This window comes from Cupressus sempervirens, chromosome 4, assembly GCF_028749045.1.
Source record: "Cupressus sempervirens isolate cs-2001-9-10 chromosome 4, ASM2874904v1, whole genome shotgun sequence".
In the NCBI taxonomy this organism is placed as follows: domain Eukaryota; kingdom Viridiplantae; phylum Streptophyta; class Pinopsida; order Cupressales; family Cupressaceae; genus Cupressus; species Cupressus sempervirens.
Genome location: NC_143121.1, coordinates 339,802,227 through 339,820,893, shown reverse-complemented (window position 1 = coordinate 339,820,893; position 18,667 = coordinate 339,802,227). Strand labels below are relative to the sequence as shown.

The window sequence follows — 18,667 nt, the reverse complement described above, 5'->3', positions numbered from 1 at the left end:
AGCAATATGTTGAGACTATCTTCGTTATGTTTTGAACTCACACGAGTAATTCATTAAATTGCTAACCATATGAGGTTTTAAGACCTCAAATGCTATGTATTTTGTTGGATATTGCTACAAGTATTATACAAATTCTGCATATAACCAACCACCAACAACAAAAAAACATATTAAAAATGTAAACTGTAGAAGCTATCATGCTTAATTGACTGACCAAGCATTTAAACGAGCACAGTCTATCAACAGGTCCATAAGGATACTGCAACGATTGGGGTTGTTTTCCACCCAGTAATGAGGGCGTATCCGTTGGCCTCAAGACAAATACAGTCTCCATTAGGAAATTCTTTCAAAAATAATATTGCCTGATACCAAGCTTGATAACTGAATCTCATTTCCCTGAATCCCTTGTGTTTGAAAAAACATCTCCACGCATCAATTTTAACATGTCTAACTCTCCTTTCAATACCCTCACAAGCAATCATATTCCTTAGCTGGCTTCCGCAAATCATTTCCTCATAGTTGACCCTTCGAGGATCATGTCTATCTGGAATTATCAAATCCAAGGAATCAAAAGAAGCGCTACAAAAGAAAAGTACATCAACGAACCGGTTTTCAAAAGAAGGAGAATTGGTATATGCCTCAACGTCTATATTCACCATTATCCGGGGCCTCAAACTCTTTATAACATCAGCAACATTCTCCAGAAGGCTCCGGTTACACAAAAGCATATGGAAAACAGTAGGAGCAAACACTGCAACAGCCTCACCAGGTCTAACATTAAACATGCCTAGATGAATCTCCTCCATACTCTTGATCTGCACCATTCTGTACGAAAACGGGATTTCCAAGGACCCAGCGAGGTCGTGAAGTCTTCTTCCGCTGTCCTTCAAATCATCTTCATCCATTCCAAACGCCGTTATCCGTAAAAGCTTGATCGGATACGAAGAACGTCTTAGGGCAAGGCTCTGCATCAGCACTGACCATTGGCACCCATTCCGAATCTCCAGATCTATCACATGAATTCTGCTTGAGTTTCCCACGGTGTCTAAGATTGCCCGCACAGACGTTAACTGCACCAGTTTCACATAGGGCAGAAATCTACAGTAAAACGCCAGCACCTGACTGAATTCGCTCTGTTATAACCGCTATTGAAATTATTGGCGAAATTAAGGGGCGGCTTTAGCGGATTCCTCAACTTCCCACAAGCCTAGCGTTCGATTCTTTCCTGCAGCGCTCCGCTGAAATAATAACAGAATCTCTGAATTGGGTTTCCCCACTGCGAAGTAAAGTTACGACATTGTGTCAGAAGCCTCGCCGCCTGATCATATTGTTTGTTATTTATACACTCTGCAGAAGTGTAAAGAAGACGAACCAATTGAAGGCCATGCTGATCTTCCTTTCCAAGAGAAGGGCTGGCAAAGCAAGACTCGATTCCGCGTCGTACGTACCGCGCACCCGCGAGTCTCACCATTTCTTCACACGACAGAAATTTGACATTTGTGGGTGTTTTGACGTTTGATTTTGAGGGCAGCCCTCACATTGTTCTCAGCACTTTCTGATCGTCAGGATAATATTGAGTGCTTTTATAACCAGATGGATGGTATCTCTCTGCCATTTCTGCCTTCACCTTGTGCTCAATTAGAGAAAAGACAGGAATCTAGCGTTTGCTGTCAAGGTATGAATTCAACATATATTTAACAATGTTTTTGTCGCAGCAGGATTCCGAGAATGGCCGGTCTTCGACTCCATACAAATGGTAAAATACAATGATCCTTGAAAAGAACAATACAATGGATTGGATCTCTCGCTGAAATGTAAAGTAATGGAACAGATTCGACCGCCTTCGTGTCGTATAAAGCACAAACTTCAATACCGAGAGGCTTTCCTAGCGAAATGAAAACCTCGTTCTATCTTCATCTTTGAAGGATAAAATATTAATTTTATCTTTAAAATATTTAATATTAAATTCCATTGATATATTAATAATAGCTTTTTGTTCTATTGAGGAAGTAGAATATTGTTCAAACTTTTCAGATAATAGGTTTTTGTGCTCTTGAGGAAATAGATTTTAAAAGGTTTTTGTTCTCTTGAGGAAGTAGGAATATTGTTAAAATATTTTTAAAGAATTGCAAAATGGATACTTTTGTAAGAAGTTAAGCTTAAATTTTATTTTCATGAAAGATATTTATTTCATTGAAAGATATTTAGGTAAGGAAAATAAAAGATAATTAAATTTTTTAGTTTTGTTTTTTATAGGCAAGGGGTTGTAATTAATTATTATTTATTTAGTTCAAGTAAACTCAAACTTAGACTTTTAAGATAAGAGGCTCACAATTTTACTATTGTGGTGTAACCTCTTGTCTAATCTTATGTTTTAGTTGTAATTTCAAATAAAATTGCTTGCAATATTTATTTATAATGTAAGATAAATAATTTAATAATTTAATTATATAAATTATTTTATTTTATTCATTAATATTTATAAGAAAATGTTTATAACAATTTTTATTAAAATATCTTTTTTATTATTATATGTTCTTCCTATAATGCCTAATTCAAATGTTCCTGATCTAAATCGAGGTGGTATGTAAGTTAAATTGGATCGCTTGGAATTGGATGCTATTGTTACTAAAAGTAGTGGTCTCTAGAAAGTTGTTGTAATGAATTATGAGCCTACATGAATAATTACATAAATAATTGGGCTTTTTCACCTGTATCTGGTTATCATCCATATTTGGTCATTCCTTCTCTTCTCATTTCTAGAAGTTATTCCAGTTCAACTGTCTAGTCCCCCTCCTTTCTGAGGATAATTGCTTATGCAATATTTTATTAATAATAATATTTGTATAGACTCCTACATTTTGTTTTAAAAAAAAAAAAAAACAATCTAATAATTTGTTGCACTTCAAGATATTATTCTTCAATGAGCAATTATGTTCAACAATTCATATGGGATTTATATGTGCCTCTGTTTTTTACACATCTTTTAATTTTCTTTAATTTAAACCATAAAAATGAATAATAATTCTTATGAAATTCACAAATTTTACTAATTGTATAGTGACCATCTAAAAAAGTGGTAACTTTTCAATTCAAAACCTTGCCTAAAAATAAAATATAGAGGAAGCTCCATAAAAGGGGTCACAAAGACAAGATCAATTGAACCAATCATAATTGATATAAATAAATTGTATAATATATTATAGATTAAACAAATTTGGAAAATATTGAAATGAAAGGAAAATAGTTATTTATGATTGGTTGATTGGCTCAAAACTAATAACTAATTGAATGAACATTGATGCAATTTACTATAACAAGTACAATACATATAATTGATAATATAAGTCAAATATGTTTTACAAAACTAATATTATAAAATATAAAATCATAATAACACGGTAGTAGATGGAAGTAGCAAAGCATTCCATTTTAACATGTCTAGGTTATTTGAAATTCACAAAAACTAATCTTTAATTTTGAACTAAGATAATATTGATTTCTAATGTTGAATCCTTCATAACACTATTGATTCATTGTTTATAGTGGTTAAGGTGTCTAAGTGTATAAAATCCAATGTCATATGTAAACCGTATTAAATATTATATGAGTAACCCATCTCAAACATTGGTCGTATGTATAGATTGTAAAATTAATAATTTTTAAGAGTTAATTTTTATTAAGGGGAATATGATTCATTAATGTTTAATTATTTTTAATGTAAATGGGTTGATTTTTTTATAATATAATATTTGTCATTCAATTAATAATACTAAAAAGATATCTTTCGCATATTATAGAATAGTTTAAGAAATAATATTATATATTAATATTATAAAAATATTATTATTCTTGTATTATAATTTATTTATAATATACTAGTATCAGATGATATATATGTGATAGAACATATATATTAATAATTATATTTATAAATAAAATTATAATTATAATTATAGTTAATATCATTATAGAAAACTATAATTATCTAATTTTTTATTAATTAAAATATTTTATAAACAATAATAAATTTATAAAATTAAAACTATGTTTATATAAAAACTAAAGACAAGTACTAAGTCACTATGTGGCACTTGTTTATCTAGTTCATATTTAGAGACACAAAATAGAAATCTTCCTTTATTCAATTATGAATTCCAAAATAATATTGTCTTAAACTAATAATGACTAGTTGAAGTAACTCTATGGTTCAAGGTCACAAACCATCTCCCTAGAACCTGAATAAAATACAATTTTATTGCCATGTAGATTTTGTTTGTTTATCATAATGGTAAAAATAAATAATAATTTTTGTTAGGTAAATTGATTAATTGATATCTTTATTTCATTCATTAACAACATAATTAGTTGGAGATAAACTGTTGGCTCACTTTGATCGGATAAGAAATAAGAAGGAAAAATTGGGTGAGTTAAGAAATTTTGGGCCTTTCTTTATTAAAAACCATTATGGCTCTGCAAGAAGGGGCGGAGAACTGGAGGCTGAGAAGGGGTAGAACTAGAAGGGCTTGTGCAAACAATGTTGACAATGAATGGACAACCAAATTTCCCCTTTTTCCTTGTACGAAATTCTGAGCTTTATGTTCTTCCAAAACTTAAGAAGTAGGAATAAAATTTGGTTGATTTAGAAATTGTTACGTTGGACCTTTATTGGATGTATATGTCGACTAGCTCTATTAGCTAAATGAGTTACCCTATGTTTGAATATATCTGCAAGCATGAGGAATTCTGCCTTTAGAAAGACCTGTGTGCGTTGATGGTGAAAACTTACCTTGTTAATCATGTCCCTAGAAGAAAATCCGTACGCATAGTTGGTAATATGCTTAGGGTCACTCGATGGGTGATTGCATGGGTCTTACTACCATTTGATTGTATCCAACTGTGATCCATTATTTACAGTGAGGGAAATGAAAGAATATTATACTTCATTCTCGGGTGAACAAGGGATATCGATTTATTCTTCTTGGTATCGGTCACTTGTTGGTGGATAAAAATTCCAAGAATCAGTGATATGATATCAATTGCGTGAAAAAATAATTGAGTAACATGCCAATGGGTTCACTATATTTTGGACTATGATTTCAATGAATTGGATTGTAATATTTATTCTCACTTGTTAGATCAAATTCAAAATGTGAAGCAAGGATTTAAAGATTTTTCCCCTTGCATATATCGACTTATGGACTCTATTGTCCTCTTGAGGAGATCGGTTGTAAACTGGTCTTAATGTTTTGAGATGATGATAGATGTTGGGTTGAATCCCATTATAGATTGAAATATGAATTGATAAAAATCCAAGCTAAGACGGCAACTATTTTCCTGTTGAAAGGGATAGACTTTGTAATCTTATTGGCGATGCTTGCAAGTTAATTTAAGTCAGTTCTGCATTATTTTCTCATAGAGCCAATCCATAATGTTATTCTAAAGATGAGATTCTGTGGTTGTATCATGTTTGAAGGGCCTATAATATTTACACATTGTTTCAAATTCATAATTCAGATTTTCTAAATGATCTCAGGTATTAATTGATCGATTGTTCTAGTGGCAATCACTGTGATCATGTTAATGGGTAGTTTTTGATGTAATTGATAGCAGCCAATAAGACAAGGTGCTGATCTCGAAGTACAAAAAGGCTGAATAAACAGCCGGAGGTAACCTCCCAATCAGCTGACCAATACCAACTTTAAACATCAAAAAATAATATATGTTCATAGTCAACTTAACAGTACTAGTAGTCTTTAACCTAATATGCATAATAGAATGTAAAATAATATAGCAGCCCATACAAAAATTGCTGCTATGAGTTCTCCTAAACAACATAAACATAAAGACCTTGTGGGGTACCAAGTTCATAGGCATAATCATAAACAAGAAAAAAAGAAATAGACACAGGGCTAGCTACCATTTTCAAGCCCATGGCTATCGTCCTTCTCAAGCACATCCTTGTCCCCATCCTCACCTTCCACTTTAATCGATTTGTCAAGGATGGTTTTTAACCAATCCTCAACTAGGAATCCATAGATGGATTGACTGGTCTTGGTGAGTTTTCCTAGGTTCTTCTCCTCTTTGTTAGCCTACAGAAAATAAATGGTGGTGGCCGCCTAGTGCATGACCTTGGTGGAAAACTCCACTAAGGTTTCAAACCTTTGGCAGATAGCAGTTTAGTTGTCAGCCAAGTCCCTCATGGAATTCTCCATCCTTTCTAGTCTCACCTTGCTATGTTTATGCTTTCCCTTCCTGATATCTCCCCCCCCCCCCCCCCCCCCCCACTCCTAGCCAAGGTAGCCTCAGGAGTGTAAGATACATGGGAGGGACTTATATGGCTTGGGGTAGGTTTTTTTGTCCTGAGGCATTTTCTTCTTTTTAGCAAGTTTGACATCACTTCCGGAGGAATCAGAGCTAGAATCATGCATGGAGGAATTTAATTTTTTCATCTAGAGGCATTTGTTGGACCTCCCAGCACTTTGCTTACCCTACCTTGTGTCCGAATTTGACTCAATCAAGCATATTTTAACCTCTAGGTTAATTTTGATATCAGGGGTAAGGGTTTTCTTGAACTTCATTTGGCTAGGGCTAGGGCCAAGGTCAAAGGAGGCTTGGGGGGTGACAAAGGAAAGGGGGTTAATCAAAAGTGTTGGATATAGGGAAAGATGTTGGGTATAAAGTTTATTCATCAGCCCCTAGTAGATGAAGTAGAAGGTTTTACCCTCCTCATGTTTCCTCCTTGCCTTAAGAATACCATCCTATACTGAATGTAATAATAGAAATGGGAAGCAGATGTGGCCCAGATTCCAAAAATGATTTATGATGGGGAAATTGTAGTAGTATAATACCTAGAAATGGTCCTCTAAGGTGATTTACCACATGATTGTATAGAGGATGACGTCCCAAGGCTTAGAAAGGGCAGCCCGAGAAAACCCACCACACATTCTCTCTGGTTCCTCCTTACCTTTAAAAAAAATTTGCAGGCTAGCTTCCTCATTGGCCTTTTCTTGTCTCTGCTAGTTCTTCCAATCCATCAAAAACCCACTAGCCCTCACAATGGTTTCATCTGAAATATCGAAGCTCATGTCATTAGCAGTCACCTTCCTATCCTTCCAAGTCTGGAAGAATTGCATCAGTATAACCTCATCATGCTTCACCATACCCTCCATATACTATAAAAGGCTACCTTCCTACAAGTACACCATCATTGCCTCACTACTACAAATGTTATCTTCCACATCCATTGGTTCAATTCAATCTCTATTTCCCATACTATCACCCAAATCAACCACTAATTCATCAGACAACATAGGCAAGTTCTAACGTTGCTAGATATGAATTGAAGAACCTCAACAAATAAAATGAAAATGCATTGCATGACAATCATAAGACCATAATGTTTCCCAGAAAATAAAAAACTACTCTTCATAGCATGCATGAGTGTTCTCTTTCCTTCCATAAATGGTTGTTGCCAGCTATATCCTGTGTGGAAATTCATTAACCTAACATTTTGATCATTACTAGATCTTTCATTGCATCTTGTCAAATCTTCCTTCCATATCCTTTTAAGGTAGTACACTGCAACAAAAATCATAATGCAAATCAGTAAACAATCATGCCAAAAACTCTCTTTATGAAACGTCTTGTTCATACGCCCATGTGGAGAAAAGGAGGCCTGCCACCCATTTTTGTTATTCATATGGTATTCATGAAGGTATGCTCTCTTTCCATCACAGCATGAGTTGGTGATGGCAACATTCTAACATCATCCCATTCCACAAGGCATGTGACATCATGGCTAAATTTAGCTACCCCATCCACCATGCCATTTCCCTTGTGATATATATGAGCAACATGGATCTCTTGGAATTCTTCCATCAACCTTTGGGTTTCCTCTATTATAATTTTAATGGACTGGTTGCTTTTGTCTTCTCCCTTAGCAACCTTAATGACTAACATTGAGTCTCCCTCAATAGCCATCTATTTGACCCCTCAAGCTCTCACAATTCTCAGCCCCCAAAGAAGCACCAGTACTTCAGCTTCATTATAAGATCCCCCTCCACAGTTATCTATGCAAGAAAAAACCATATTTCCCATACTATTGTGAAGGATACCTCCCATAGTAGTACTACCCAGAATAGCCAAACCATCAAAATTTAGATTGAACCAGTAGTCAGAGGGGATGCCACATCGTCTTCTTTCTAGCCAAAACTTTGGAATTGTACAAATTTAGCCACAACTAGGCCAACATTCCAAGTTAAATCCCATTTCATATCAAGCTCTCCTAGTGGGTTCATGGGGCTTCCACTACTAGACCCTACTGCATTCTTTTAGAAGCCTGGTAGTGATATGGGCCAGCCCCCAGCTAGTAGTGGAATGGTCCCTAAAAATCCTATTGTTCCTCTCCTTCCAAATATTCCATGAGATGTATGGGGCATGAATTGTCCATAAGTTTTTGAGGTATGGGTGGTCAACCGAGTCATCCCAATGAACAAATTGTTTCAGATCTCTATCCATGCACCACTGAACCTCCCATAAAGAAAGATTCTCCCTCCAAACCTCCATGGCAAAGGGGCAGTCAATAAGAAAGTGAGTAACAGATTCAACTTCATGGAGATATAAAATGTAGCAATTAGCGAGTTGGCAGCCTCCATGCTGGAGGTTTTCAATAGTGAGAATCAAACCATTCGAGGTCGTCCACCAAAAGAAGTTTATCTTGAGTAGGATCTAAGGGTGCTAGACTTTGTGCCAATCAGCTTGTACTACTTCCCCCCAGGTCATAGAGGTAAGAAAACTTAATTGTGAACTCCCTTGAGGGTATGAGTTTCCAAACTAAGGAGTCCTCCACAGGGCCAAAAGGAATCTTGTAGTTGTGTGGGAGGTCCTGTAGCTCACGAGCAAGGCCCAACTCCTTGGGTCCAAGGTTCTAAAAGGTAATCCATTGTCTATCAGTGGTAATAAAGTTTCAAGTCCAAGGGCCATACAATCTAGTACAACCCTCCCATAGAGGTAAAAACTTAGTTTGCACGAGGGGGTTCTCATGAAGTCATTGATCCTCCCAGAAGCCAATAGAATTACCATTCCCTAAAATCTAGTGACACCCTATTCTTAGTATCTTTTGGGTATTAACAACATTTTTTCAAGGAACTATTAATGGGTATTAATGGGTAGTTGTCTACATTATAGAAATGTATTCATTTTGATTGGAACTAATATTTAAGGAAAAATATTAAGATCAAATTTTAAATGACAAATAATTTTAGATAATTTTAAGGATATGATGCTTGAGGCATTGATTGGTAAAGATACACAACCCTTCCTCCTGATAATGTATGATGAACAATCTATTTCCAAGACTCGTAAGTGATTAGAGACTAGCAAGAAGGAAATATCAAGGATTAGATCTAAGATTTTATAACTAAATAAAACCATTATGAGGTACAATCAAGCTATGTATTAAAATCTATTGATATGGTTTTTTAATGCTACTAGTTATGTCCTATCTATCACCTAGGAAACATTTCAACTCTTGTAGTGATCGTACTAGCATTTTGATTACCTTCAGGTAGTATAGTCTAGCTGAAAATTCCCATATAAAGTAGTAGTAATAGAGGTTGAGTAGTGATTGAGTAATCTTCTAAATAATAATTACTTAGGAAATATAACCTTTAAATAAAATGCTACTAAACTCCATTAAATTCCTTGTAAAATGTAATATCTTTTCTTGTTTCATATGCATGCTGAGATGTTCATTAGGATTCATGGTTAAGTCTTAATGATGGGATTCATGTTGCTTGGAATGTTAGTGATTAGCTAGTAGTTGATAATGTTCTATGAGATTTCACAATCAATAGATTTAGTATTCTACATAAAAACACATATAGTGGACTTTTTTGTTGGGGGAAAGAGAGATGTAATGTGTAGCATTGTATTATTATTATTCCATCATACAAAATAAGATATATATACCAACGCAACATACACATTTAGATTCATCAAAGGAGTGATGGAGGTGGAGAGATTGGATCCACAAATATGATTAAACACAAAATACACTGTACAAGTACTTATAGAAATTATAAAATGATTTCAATTGATCCTTGATGCAAAAAACATTACATTGTACCTCTTTTATAGAGGTCTTTGATTGTTTTCGGAAACATCTAAATTACCAAACATAGAACAAATAGACTTTTCTAGAGCTATCTACACAATGACTTCTAGAACTTTACAAAATAAAATATTAATTTTACCTAACTCTATTTGGTAATCCAACAATTTATAGAATCCTCTATTATGCCTTTACATTTCATTTGAGGGGAAATTACACATTCCAACACTCCCCCCTAATTTCAACCTCAAATGTTGTTGCATACAAATCCAAATCCTTTCTTCTTCCTAAAAAAAGTTATTTTCCAATAATCCTCATATCCATCAATGCATGAATAGTGTCCTTCAAGGCTACAACCTTTAATTTCTACAAACATTTTGTCAGAAATTGGCTGCCAACAATTTCCTCTTTTTACAAGATCCACTAATAATCTTGCCTTGTCTGTCACAAATGCTAGTGACAAAATTCACTAATAACCTTTTTCCTCTTGATGCCTTGCTCTAATATATTTCCCAATGACGTTGCATTCCTTCTTACACTTGAACATTTGTACATAAACAAACTTTTGATCATACCTGTAATCATCTGCCAACTCAATCCATAGCTCCATCCACAATCCATTTTTATACAACCTGCCATAAAATCTTTATTGCATTCTCTATTCCAACATGTCTTATCACAATGATTTTTCAATCCACAAATATTACAAGGATTTATATCCCACCATATATCCTTTGTATGCCCTTTCTTGTTACAGTGTGAACATTGCATAATCTTTATGCTTTCAATTGATTCTCTTGAACCCTTATTCATCTTTCCACTGCCTACATCATATCCAAGACCTACATATTTAGGCCTAAGTGTAGTCTCAATCAGATTCCTTAATCTTTGTTCATCCTTTCCTAGACCTTTAGCTTTAAAGCCCATTCTTTCCATAATCTTCAAACCAATAATTTCATAGCTAGAAGTTCCATCAATACAATTTTCATGTTCATCATTACACTCCTTGCAAACAACTTTAGAAAAATCACATTTCTCAATCCCATAATCACTCAAATTATTTTTGTCACATGATACATTGCATACAAATGGTTTCACATTCAAACATTCTTTCTCTTGTTTAAGAGTAGATAATTCCTTCTTTAAAATACTATTTTCTTCTTCCAATTTCTTCAAAGTTTCTTCTAAAACTTTGTTATTTTTCTCAGCATCATCAAATAACTTTAACTTTTCTTCCAGTTCTTTGTTTTTCTCTCTAAGCTTGCATGTTTTCTTCACTTGCCAATTATGTACTTCTTCCACAAATTTTTACCTATCTTCTAGCTCTTCCATTCTCTCTTTATATTCACTAATTTCATTTGAAAGTCTACATTATTCTTCTAACTTCTCTCTAATCATTGCAAAATTTTCTATCTCTAGTTTCAATAATGTTTCTTTTAAACAATTCATCTCAAGATTCAAATTCATATTTTCCTTTAACACTCTTTTACATTGTTTTACCATTTTAATAAACTCAAATCTATCAAACAAAAATCCAAGTCCGTTCTTAAAACACAAATCTGAAAACCTTTGTCAACATCAACTATTCTAATCAAATTTCATGCTTACCATGATTCATATCACCACTCATCAATAACAATGATTGTGATCTCTTTTCATGGACTCAATGCACTCTTCAAACACTTCAATGCCTTCTTCACAACAATAGTCTCTTTCATGAAAACAATACAAATCCTCCTCAAATAGGTGCCTCCAATAAAATGCTTGCTTTTTAATTAGGAATTTTGTCCTTCTGACTCTAATACCAAATTGATGGAGGTGGAGGGATTTCATCCACAACAATAATTAAAAACAAAATCCACTGTACAAGAACTTATAGAAATTATGAAATAATTTCATTTCCTAATCCTTGATACAAAAAACATTATATTGTGCCTCTTTTATAGGGGTCTTTGATTGTTTCCAGAAACATCTAAATTAATGGACATAGAACAAGTAGACTTTCTAGAGTTGTCTACACAAATGAATTCTAGAACTTTACAAAATAAAATATTAATTTTACCTAACCCTATTTCTTAATCCAAAAATTGCATATTCCAACAAGGAGAAATAAGAGATTGTAAAAGTAATTTATAGAGAAAGATGGACAATAACTTGGGAGTCCACATCACTACGGAGGAAGACTAATCACACCAAAGAAGAATGTATTAGAATAAAGAATAAATGCAAACCACTCAATGTCATTCTTAAACATCACATATTAAGATAGAAATTAAATCTAGAAAAATAAGTTAATTTTCACCATTCAACACTTTTACTATAGAAATCAAGCATGTGATGGACAGAGAATGAGAAGTAGATAATCTTCACTATCACATAAGATAGAACAATATGAAAGAGGTTGTTTGAATCAATAAAAGTGATGATAATTTAGTTACCAAATTATGTGTCATCACTAGGATCACACGAGGACATAAATGGACATTGATTTAGTATCTAATATATTATCATCTCTATTACAGGAGTGATTATTTGAGTTGGGAGGTAGCAAGAAGAGGAAATTCAAACTACACCAATGAAGGAAGAATCTAGTCAACATTCATTCATCTAATTATGAGATCAATAAAGATAATCATATTAAATAGAAACAATCAACACCATATGTGTGATAAAATTAATACAACCATCACCAATAACAGTTCCTAGCTATAATTGTAGCTAATAGGCCAATGCTCATTTTACAAAGATAGTGGAGAGGGTATGTCTCATAGAAATCCACCATTTTTAGTTTGTAAGAAAATGTTAATATACATTGGAATAAGGGGGATCAAGAGAAAATAACATGGAAACTAGATCTAGCAGATGATTGTTCTAAATAGTTCATTATGTGATCATAGAAGTGGGGACCAACATCCATATAAGGAATGGACCTTACTCCACAAATTTATTATCCTAAAAAAGCATCACTATGATTTCAAAAGATAAGATGAGTACTAAGTGCAGTACAAAAGGATTAAATTAGAGAGGTGTTTGAAGTATTAGATACCAGCCAAAAGAGATGGGGAGCTGACCCAAGTAACAAAAGGGCTGAAGAATCAGCTAGAGGTAACCTCCCAATTATCTACCCTATGCCATCTTTAAACTTCGTAAATTAAAAAATATGCCCATAGCATAATTAACTATACTATCAATCCTTAATCTAATGTCCATAAGAGACTATAAAATAAGCCAACATCTCCTCAACAAAACACTTCTTTTAATCAACATAAAAATAAAAACTAAACCCTCAAGGGGTACCAAGTTCATAGTATTGAGCATAAAATCCTCAAATAAAAAGCTAGAACAAGGGCTAGTTTCTCTCTTCTCACCCTTTCTTATCCTCAGGAGCATCCTTGTCTACATCCTCCCCTTCTAGCTTAACTGGTTTATCTAGGATGGTCTTTAGCCAATCCTCTGCCAGAAACCAATAGATCCATGAAATTAGATCTAATTAGAGAAGTTACTTGGGGTCAACCCCCCATCTCTTTTGGCTATCTTTAGCTTCATCCTCCACCAAGATGAAATTAGAGAAGCTACCAAAGAGAGAAGGGGTGGATCCATGAAAAGTATAATAGATTTATATTGAGAAATATATACTGAACATTTATTAAAGATATATGCATGATAAAAACAAAGAGAGACTTTAAGTTTCTTGTAAAGGACAATTATGCATGAGGACATTTAGACTTACATGAAGAGATAGTTTTCTAATTGTACCAACATCCCAACCCTAAAACAATGGGGATATTGCATAGCTGACCAAACCCTAGATGGGCCTAGAGAGAGAATCTCCATTTTAGGGGTACAGGCTAAACATTTGAGAGGATTAAAGCATCATTCTAACCCAATGTGATGTGAAGAAGCTTTATTTCCTCCAAGAAAAAGGTCAATATAAAGCATACCTCCATCCACATAGTCACTCACTTTGGAGAAGGAATCCCAATATTTTTGTCCTCTAAATTGCACCCACACCTATGACTAGTGAACTATAAAGAGCCAAACATGTTATTTCCTACTTTTCAAATGGAACCATTGCTTAAAACACTTCCCACTCTTTCCATTTGCAAATACATTTTTTTTGAAATTGTACATTTTTGTAGTAAGCTATTAAGCCTTTAACAATTAATAAGTGTTAGACTATGTTTTAATTATAAAAAATGAACAAATGATTAAGTCACTTTGATAACTTTATCCTATGATGCAAATAGTAAAAATGATTTAATCATTTTTAATAAAATTGATTATTTACATGATAGGATAGAAAGTAAAAATGGTCAATTGACGCAACCAATTGATTAAAATGAATTCATTTAATAACTATTATTAATAATAATAGTACCAGTGATCCAACAAAAAATAAAAATATAATAAGGAAGTTATTTCAATAAAAATTTCCAAGATTAATGCTCTTGAAGCTAAAGCAATATCTTGAAACTAGCTTTGTTATGTTTTAAAGTCACATGAATAATAATTTAAATTGCTACACATATGAGATTTTAAAACCTTGAATTATATATATATATATATATATATATATATATATATATTGCAAACCATTACAATTATTGTATCACCATTGGGAGATAGCAAAAGAATATATATATATATATATTGCAAACCATTACAATTATTGTATCACCATTGGGAGATAGCAAAAGAATAAAACATAGGAGAAATGTAAAATGTATAAGCTTTCATCTAGAATGAATTGACTAAGCATTTACACCAACCATTCATCTATAGGTCCATAAGGATATTGCAACTATTGGGATTTTTTTCCACCCAGTTATGAGGGCATCCCCATTGACCGTGTTAGTGGATAGTTTTTCCTCCTAGTTACTTTGAAGTTATATACACAAGAAAAACAATTTTCACCACAAATGAGTCTGAAAGACTTGCACATACTCTCTATGTTTTAAGGCATAGCTCCTTTCCACAATAATATATCAATGCAGTTCTTATAGTAAAAGAATTATAACACTCATTCTTTTAACCTAAAAAAACTTAGGGGAAAAAAAACATCCTCTCATAGCCATAAAAGAATGTTGTAGATTTCAATACTAACATTCAATATGTATGCCATACGACACATAGCTTAGAAGTATACAATTATGATCAAGCTCACCAAACCAATAAAAAGGAAAAGAAGAACAAGACTGCTAATGGAACAATATCCATATGGAAATTAATTTCACATGAATTTCACCACCAACAAGATAACCACATGATTATCAAATAGATACACTAGAAATAACCATATGATGACTTCTAAATTATCATTAACTTTACTATTCAACAACAACAAAAGGACATGACTAAAACTTACTAGCAAAAGAAAAACAATTTTAAGTCTAGAGAGCCAACCCTTTAGATCAATTAAAACATTACAATATAGCTATGTAGGGCTTTCTAAATTCCTTCAAAAAGTAATTCCATTAAGGAAGTTCACACATCTTTTAAAAATAGCAGAGTTTTTTAAAAAGGATAACTAAAAATAAGGAAAATGATGCAGGTGATTCTTTGATTCTCTTTTAGACTCCAGATGTATCATCGATATTGGCACAAGGCTCTTGAACATAGAGTAACTGCCACTATTTTCTTTCCACACTCTATGTGATGTTAGGAAACTGACCAAATCCCTCTATTGTGGGAAACCTAACTACTCTAGGTGAAGTTTCCACATCCTCATGATTTAGAAGATATGATCTAGCTTTTTGTCTTGTACCTCTAGGTTATTAGTACAAATAATCATCATGGAATCTGCCCTAGTGACTATGGTTAGATCTTGGATAGAGACTTTACTCATTTCTTTTAGCAGCTCAATTTTGGAGAAAAGGGTTATCTCCACTTCCCTCAGGGGATTTTCACCTCGATCCTCATTTTCCATAATCTTAACATCAATACATTCTTCTAACCTCTATTCCATCACTATGCATACACTACAATTTCCATGGCTCTTTATTTCCCTTTTCAATCTCTTCTTTTTTGCTTGAGCCCTAAATAATGCATTCTTATTTTTGTCAATAGCAGATTTCAAAGTGATGTGAACATTTTATCTATTTTATGTAAAAAAGGTCAAAATTTCTATTCATCCATTTCTAGTTTTAGTTTTTTAAGATCTATGCTTAGGAGGATGGATTGCATATATTTATAGTAAAATAATTATGAAAGTAACATTAATTTAAATCAAGTTAATTAAAAAGTATTAAAATGTCTACCCAAATGCTTGGGTTATATGATTTTTGTGAAATTTACACAAAAAATGTTAGGCTGACAAAAAAAATAAAACTACAAATAGAGTTTTATTTGCTTCACATGTTTAAGAAAAAATGAAGCTTCCAAAATCTAATAATCAAAATTGGCAATGTTGCTTTTCTAACGTGGTCCTCCCTAATTTTTGGCCTTTACCTTGGTGGATTTCATGGCCTTTTGGGGATTTCTAAATATTTTTATATCAAATTTCTTATTCAGAATAAGAGAAGAACATCCAAGCAAAATCCCAACAAATAGACAGCCATGACCAAGAACACCAACCTGTAGTATTCTCATTCCCCAAATCTTGTAAATATCATCTCGTTGCTCATTTCTCAGCTTTCCTAGCCTCAATGTCATATAAAATCCCTGCCAAAGACCTAAGAAAAGGAAGGAGCCAATGGACATATTCAAGATGAGGATGTTGTACAGACACAATATTTTAATTCAAAAAGCTTAGATGTAGTCAGAGCTTAAAGAGATCCCTACATGCCCACCTCCTCTCTCATCACCCAAATGAATGACTCCAAGCTTGCCTCCAATCTGCTATAACCACTTCATTCTTCCTCTCCAACAAATTTGTCAGGATATTGATGTTGAAGTAGACATAACCCACCAATCTCTCTTTGTGCCCATCTAGCCACTCCAAAAAACAATTTGAAAATAGTTTTTCTCTTTCTACTTAATAGTACCTACTTGTTCATAGAATTTATATTAGAGAACAAGAAATTGGAAATGGAAAAATATGTGGTTAATATTTTTATTATCATTATAAAAAATCATAATGCATCACAAGAGATAACACATCACAAGAAAGTACAATGAAACCCCAAAGGTCGCTAGAAAATTTAAGAATTTGTTTATGGATCACACTATCAAATTTATTGTAACTTATATTGTAATCTACCAATCTACCAACTCATCAAACGAACATCAATTTTCTTTTAAATGTCCAAATGTTTACATTAACAAATGATATCCTCTCGCCTTAATTAAAAATAATATAACATAAAAATAACCAACTTATATATACCTATATATATTATGCCAAGAGTAATCATTCTTAAGGCGCCTATTTTCATAAATCCCATCTACAATTAAAATAACCAGTCGTGGTGCAATAGGAAAATCATTTACTTTCTATATTTATTTTGATAAGTTTATTATAAAATTTTTAATTAATTTTTAATTAGAGTTGTATAAAGTTACTATAAAATTATGCTTCAAAACATTTTTTTAATTTAATATATGCAGTTAAAGAATAATTAATTTTATTTCTAGGATATTGTAATGTAAAATATTATAGTCAAACATAGATATATGGTTAGGGACAAAGTTATCATTATAGTTAATATTAACCTTAGAGATAGAATTAGGGTTAGGGTTAGCATTAGGGTTAGAGTTGGCATTAAGGTTAGAGTTTGAGTTATAGTTAAGGTTAGGGTAAGAGTTATGGTTATGGTTATTGTTAGAGTTATGGTTAAGGTTTGGATTAGAGTTATGTTTATGGTTAAGCTTAGGATTAGACTTAGGGTTAGGGTCACGGTTAGGGTTATAGTAAGGCTAGGGTTAGGGTTAGGATTAGGGTTAGGGTTTGAGTTAGGGTTAGGTTTTGAATCAGGATCAAAGTTAGGGTTAGGGTTAGAGTCCAATTATGGTAGAGTTAGATTTAGGGTTAGAGTTAGGGGTCGAGTTATGTTTATGATTAAGGTTAGGGTTAGAGTTATGCTCATGGTTAAGGTTAGGGTTAGAGTAATGGTTATAGTTAGGGTTAGGGTTAGGATTATTGTAGGGCTGGGGTTAGGGTTTGAATCAGGCTTAAGGTTAGAGTTAGGATTAGGGTTAGGGTTTGAGTCAAGATTAAAGTTAGGGGTATGGTTAGGGTTAGAGTTAGAGGTAGAGTTATGTTTATGGTTAAGGTTAGTGTTATGCTTATGGTTAAGGTTAGGGTTAGAGTTATGGTTATGATTAGGGTTAGGGTTATAGTAGGGCTAGGGTTAGGGTTAGGGTTAGGGTTAGGGTTTGAGTTAGGGTTAAGGTTATAGTTATAGTTAGGGTTAGGGTTTGATTTAGGATTAAAGTTAGGGTTAGGGTTATGGTTAGAGTCCAATTATGGAGGAGTTAGATTTAGGGGTAGATTTAGGGGTAGAGTTATGTTTTTGGTTAAGGTTGGTGTTAAGGTTAGGGTTAGGGTTAGAGTTAAAGTTAGAGTTAAGGTCAAGATTAAGGTTAGAATTAGGGTTAGGGTTAGGTTTTAAGGTT

At 33.2% G+C, this 18,667-nt stretch overlaps 1 pseudogene; it reads right to left on the bottom strand.

Annotated features, from left to right (window-relative positions):
* Positions 1-239: 239 nt before the first annotated feature.
* LOC149561418 (DELLA protein RGL1-like) overlaps positions 240-18,667 on the bottom strand; it is a 36,676-nt pseudogene continuing 18,248 nt past the window's right edge.